We start from the raw sequence: 6,747 nt of genomic DNA, 5'->3' as shown, positions 1-6,747 counted from the left end.
ACCAAGAACCAGAAAATCAGCAGGATATTTAACTTTCCCACACAATACTTCAACATCTCTAACAATCCCAACTAGTGAAATAGTGTCTCTATTGGCAAGTTTAATAGTAACATCAATTTTCTCTATCTCAGCAGGTGCAATATCATGCATAATTTCTTTATATAAGGAATGAGGTATTGCACTTGCACTAGCACCCATATCACATAAGCCATGATAGCAATGATCTCCTATTTTAATAGAAATAACAGGCATGCCTACAACAGGTCTATGTTTATTTTTAGTATCAAGTCTAGCAATTCTAGCAACTTCATCACAGAAGTAAATAACATGCCCATCAATATTATCAGCCAAGAGATCTTTAACCATAGCAATACTAGGTTCAACTTTAATTTGCTCAGAGGGTGTAGGTGTTCTAGTATTACTCTTACGAACTACAGTTGAAGCTTTAGCATGATCCTTTATTCTAACAGGGAAAGGTGGTTTGTCAATATAAGCAGTAGGAACAACAGGATCATTATAATTGATAGTCTTTTCTTCAACTTTAATAGGTGCAACTACTTTTACTTAAATGGGAGGATTATATTTAAACCACTTCTCCTTAGGGAGATCAACATGAGTAGCAAAGGATTCACAGAAAGAAGCTACTATCTCAGAGTCAAGTCCATATTTAATGCTAAATTCACGGAAAGCATCAGTATCCATAAAAGATTTAACACAATCAAACTTAGGTGTTATACCCGACTCATTACCTTCGTCGAGGTCCCAATCTTCAGAGTTGCGTTTAATTCTTTCCAATAAATCCCATTTGAATTCAATAGTCTTCATCATAAAAGAATCAGTACAAGAAGTATCGAACATGGAGCGATTATCGAGAGAAAGCCGAGCATAAAAATTTTGAATAATAATTTCTCTTGAGAGCTCATGATTGGGGCATGAATATAACATTGACTTAAGCTTCCCCCAAGCTTGAGCGATGCTTTCTCCTTCACGAGGCCAAAAATTATATATGAAATTACGATCACGATGAACAAGATGCATAGGATAAAACTTCTGATGAAATTCCAATTTCAATCGGTTGTAGTTCCATGATCCCATATCATCACATAGCCTAAACCATGTCAATGCCTTTCCCTTCAAAGATAAAGGGAAGACCTTCTTCTTGATAACATCCTCGGGCATACCTGCAAGCTTAAATATTCCACAAACTTCATCCACATAGATTAGGTGCAAATCGGGATGTAATGTCCCATCTCCTGTAAAAGGATTAGCTAGCAGTTTCTCTATCATACCCGAAGGAATTTCAAAGTAAACATTTTCAGTAGGTTCAGTAGGTTGAGGAGCAACTATTTTCTCTACTGGTCGGGGTGAAGATACCCCGAACAAGCCCCTCAAAGGATTAAGTTCCATAGTAACAAGTGACAGTAAATTTCAGCACACTATATAAATTTTTCTTTACCAAATTCCACCTACCAAAGGCGCTTCACTCCCCGGCAACGGCACCAGAAAAGAGTCTTGATGACCCACAAGTGTAGGGGATCTATTGTAGCCTTTTCGATAAGTAAGAGTGTCGAACCCAACGAGGAGCAGAAGGAAATGATAAGCGGTTTTCAGCAAGGTATTCTCTGCAAGCACTGAAATTATCGGTAACAGATAGTTTTGTGGTAAGGTAATTTGTAACGAGTAAAAAGTAATAAAAGTAAATAAGGTGCAGCAAGATGGCCCAATCCTTTTTGTAGCGAAGGACAAGCCTGGACAAACTCTTACATAAAGGAAAGCGCTCCCGAGGACACATGGAAATTATCGTCAAGCTAATTTTCATCACGTTCATATGATTTGCGATCGGTACTTTGATAATTTGATATGTGGGTGGACCGGTGCTTGGGTACTGTCCTTCCTTGGACAAGCATCCCACTTATGATTAACCCCTATTGCAAGCATCCGCAACTACAACAGAAGTATTAAGGTAAACCTAACCATAGCATGGAACACATGGATCCAAATCAGCCCCTTACGAAGCAATGCATAAACTAGGGTTTAAGCTTCTGTCACTCTAGCAACCCATCATCTACTTATTACTTTCCAATGCCTTCCCCTAGGCCCAAACACTGGTGAAGTATCATGTAGTCGACGTTCACATGACACCACTAGAGGAAAGACAACATACATCTCATCAAAGTATCAAACAAATACCAAATTCACATGACTACTTATTGCAAGACTTCTCCCATGTCCTCAGGAACAAACGTAACTACTCACAAATCATATTCATGTTCATAATCAGAGGGGTATTAATATGCATAAAGGATCTGAACATACGATCTTCCACCGAATAAACCAACTAGCATCAACTACAAAGAGTAATCAACACTACTAGCAACCCATAGGTACCAATCTGAGGCTTTGGGACAAAGATTGGATACAACAGATGAACTAGGGGTTGGGATGAGATGGTGCTGGTGAAGATGTTGATGGAGATTGACCCCCTCCCGATGAGAGGATTGTTGGTGATGACGATGGTGATGATTTTCCCCTCCCGGAGGGAAGTTTCCCCGGCAGAACAGCTCCGCCGGAGCCCTAGATTGGTTCCGCCTCGTGGCGGCGGAGTTTCGTCCCGTGAGCTTGCTTATGATTTTTTTCTCAACGAAAGACTTCATATAGCCAAAGATGGGCATTAGATGGTTGCTAGGGGCCCCACAAGGCAGGGGCGCGCCCAGGGGGTAGGGCGCGCCCCGCACCCTCGTGGACGGTGGGTGGTCCCCCTCTGGTACTTCTTTCGCCCAATATTTTTTATATATTCTGAAACGTGCTCCCATGAAGTTTCGGGACTTTTAGAGATGTGCAGAATAGGTCTCTAATATTTGCTCCTTTTCCAACCCAGAATTCCAGCTGCCGACATTCCCCTCTTCATGTAAACCTTGTAGAATAAGAGAGAATAGGCATAAGTTTTGTGACATAATGTGTAATAATAGCCCATAATGCAATAAATATCGATATAAAAGCATGATGCAAAATGTACGTATTAGTGACAAAGAGCTCATCATAAATGGTTACGTCGATGCAAGCTTTGACACTGATCCGGATGACTCTAAGTCACAAACCGGATACGTATTTTTATTGAATGGTGGAGCTGTCAGTTGGTGGAGTTCCAAGCAGAGCGTCGTGGCGGGATCTACGTGTGAAGCGGAATACATAACTGCTTTGGAAACAACAAATGAAGGAGTCTCTGGATGAAGGAGTTCATATCCGATCTAGGTGTCATACCTAGTGCATCGGGTCCAATGAAAATCTTTTGTGACAATACTGGTGCAATTGCCTTGGCAATGGAATCCAAATTTCACAAGAGAACCAAGCACATCAAAAAACGCTTCAATTCCATTCGCGATCAAGTCAAGGAGGGAGACATAGATATTTGCAAGATACATATAGATCTGAATGTTGCAGACCCGTTGACTAAGCCTCTCTCATGAGCAAAACATGATCAGCACCAAGACTCCATGGGTGTTAGAATCATCACAATGTAATCTAGATTATTGACTCTAGTGCAAGTGGGAGACTGAAGGAAATATGCCCTAGAGGCAATAACAAAGTTTTTATTTATATTTCCTTATATCATGATGAATGTTTATTATCCATGCTAGAATTTTATCAACCGGAAACTTAATACATGTGTGAATACATAGACAAACAGAGTGTCACTAGTATGCCTCTACTTGACTAGCTCGTTGATCAAAGATGGTTAAGTTTACTGGCCATAGACAAAGAGTTGTCATTTGATGAATGGGATCACATCATTAGAGAATGATGTGATTGACTTGACCCATCCGTTAGCTTAGCACGATGATCGTTTTGTTTACTGCTATCGCTTTCTCCATAACTTATACATGTTCCCATGACTATGAGATTATGCAACTCCCGAATACCGGAGGAACACTTAGTGTGCTATCAAACGTCACAACGTAACTGGGTGACTATAAATATGCTCTACAGGTGCCTCCGATGGTGTTTGTTGAGTTGGCATAGATCAAGATTAGGATTTGTCACTCTGTGTATCGGAGAGGTATCTTTGGGCCCTCTCGGTAATGCACATCACTACAAGCCTTGCAAGAAATGTGTCTAATGAGTTAGTTACGGGATGTTGCATTATGGAACGAGTAAAGAGACTTGCCGGTAACGAGATTGAACTAGGTATTGAGATACCGACGATCGAATCTCGGGCAAGTAACATACCGATGACAAAGGGAACAATGTATGTTGTTATGCGGTTTGACCGATAAAGATCTTCGTAGAATATGTAGGAACCAATATGAGCATCCAGGTTCCGCTATTGGTTATTGACCGGAGATGAGTCTCGGTCATGTCTACATAGTTCTCGAACCCGTAGGGTCCGCATGCTTAACGTTCGGTGACGATCGGTATTATGAGTTTATGTGTTTTGATGTACGGAAGGCTGTTCAGAGTCCCGGATGTGATCACGGGCATGACGAGGAGTCTCGAAATGGTTGAGACGAAAATATTGATATATTGGATGACTATGTTTGGACATCGGAATGGTTCCGAGTGAGTTCGGGCATTTACCGGAGTACCGGGAGGTTACCGGAACCCCCCAGGAAGTATATGGGCCTTATTGGGCCATAGTGGGAGAGAGGAGAAGGAAGACTAGGAGGGGGCGTGCCCCCCCCAAGCCCAATCCTAATTGGGTGAGGGGCCGGCCCCCCTTTCCTTCCTCCTTCCTCCCCCTTCCTTCCTCTCCTAGTCCAACTAGGGAAGGGGGGGATCCTAATCCCGGTGTGAGTAGGACTCCTCTAGGGCGCGCCATAGAGGGCCGGCCCTACCCCCTCATCCACTCCTTTATATACGGGGGAGGGGGCACCCCAAAGACATACAAGTTGACAATTGTCTTAGCCGTGTGCGGTGCCCCCCTCCACCATAATCCACCACGGTCATATCGTTGTAGTGCTTAGGCGAAGCCCTGTTCCTGTAGCTTCATCATCACCGTCATCACGCCGTCGTGCTGACGAAACTCTCCCTCGACACTCAACTGGATCTAGAGTTCGTGGGACGTCGCCGCGCTGAACGTGTGCAGATCAGGTGTCGTACCTTCGGTGCTAGGATCGGTCGGATCGTGAAGACGTTCGACTACATCAACCGCGTTGTCATAACGCTTCTGCTTACAGTCTATGAGGGTACGTAGACAACACTCTCCCCTCTCCTTGCTATGCATCACCTAGATGTATCTTGCGTGTGCGTAGGATTTTTTTTTGAAATTACTGCGTTCCCCAATAGGTATGACCCGCCCAGGAGGGGCCGAGTCATACCACTGGCGGCTTAAAGATGAAGAGGCCCGATAAGGTCCAAGAAGATGTGAACATGGCGGTTCATAGAGCAAGCTTATTGAGGGCCCAAGACCCAGGGACGACTTGAGGCCCACGAGTGTGAGCCGCCGTATGTTTAACTTGTATTGTAAGGCAAGCTTAGTTAGATACCGAGCCGGACATGTTTTGTATGAGCCGGTCGGGACTCTGTAAGCCGCCGGGCATCAACCTGTATATAAAGGGGTGACCCGGCAGGGGGTTAACTCAAGAAACAACTCATCGAGAACTAGGTCAAGCATATTCACTCCCTGGTAATCGAAACCCAAGCAATACAACCTAAAGCAGGAGTAGGCTTTTACCTCATTGAGAGGGGCCGAACCTGGGTAAATCCTCTGTGTCCTTTGTCCCGTTTAACCCCTTCAAGCTAACCTAGCTGCGATGGCTCCACACCTAAGTCCTTTCGCTAGGGCATCTGTCGTGTTAAGTCCATGACAAGTTCTTGGGTCCATGGACTATACGCACTCTACCTTTCCGCAATTTGCTAGCCTCTATGGTACCGTGCATTGCCCTTTTTCACCTCGAGAGTCAGTGCAAACTTCGCCGGTGCATCCAAACCCCGTGATATGATATGTTGTATCAACATAAGCCTTATTATATCTTCCTCTAAACAGCCACCATACCTACCTATTATGGCCTTTCCATATGCATTCCGAGATATATTTCCATGCAACTTCCATCGCTTTCGTTTTGATGACTTGAGCATTCATTGTCATATTGCTTTGCATGATCGTAAGATAGATAACATGATATTTCCATGGCTTGTCCGCCTTTTGATATCTCTACTGCGCTAGATCATTGCACATCCTGATACACCGCCAAAGGCATTCATATAGAGTCATACTTTGTTCTAGGTATCGAATTGTAATTTTTATTTTTATTTTTATTTTGAGTTGTAAGTAAATAGAAGTGTGATGATCATTATTATTCATTATTAGAGCATGTCCTAGTGAGGAAAGGATGATGGAGACTATGATTCCCCCACAAGTCGAGATGGGGCCTCGGACAAATATATAAAAAATGAAAAAATGAAAAAAAAAGTGAGGCCAAAAAGAGCCCAAGAAAAAAAGAAAAAAAGAAAAAGAAAAAAATGAGAGAAAACAGAGAAGGGGCATGCAAATACCACACTTGTGCTTCAAAGTAGCACCATGTTTTTTATATAGAGAGTCTCCTAAGTTGTCACTTTCATATACTAATGGGAATTTTTCAGTATAGAGTTAGATGCACACCCACTTAGTTTTCATATTAAGCTTTCATACAATTATACTCCCTCCGTTCCAAATTACTCATCATGGTTTTAGTTCAAATTTGAACTAAAACCACGACGAGTAATTTGGAACGGAGGGAGTAGCTCTTAGTGCATTCGTTGCATGGCAAT

Source organism: Triticum urartu, chromosome 5A (assembly GCF_056163025.1).
Source record: "Triticum urartu cultivar PI428250 chromosome 5A, HENAU_Tu73, whole genome shotgun sequence".
Taxonomy (NCBI): Eukaryota; Viridiplantae; Streptophyta; class Magnoliopsida; order Poales; family Poaceae; genus Triticum; species Triticum urartu.
The sequence above is the reverse complement of the archived record's forward strand: the minus strand, read 5'-3'. Positions refer to the sequence as shown.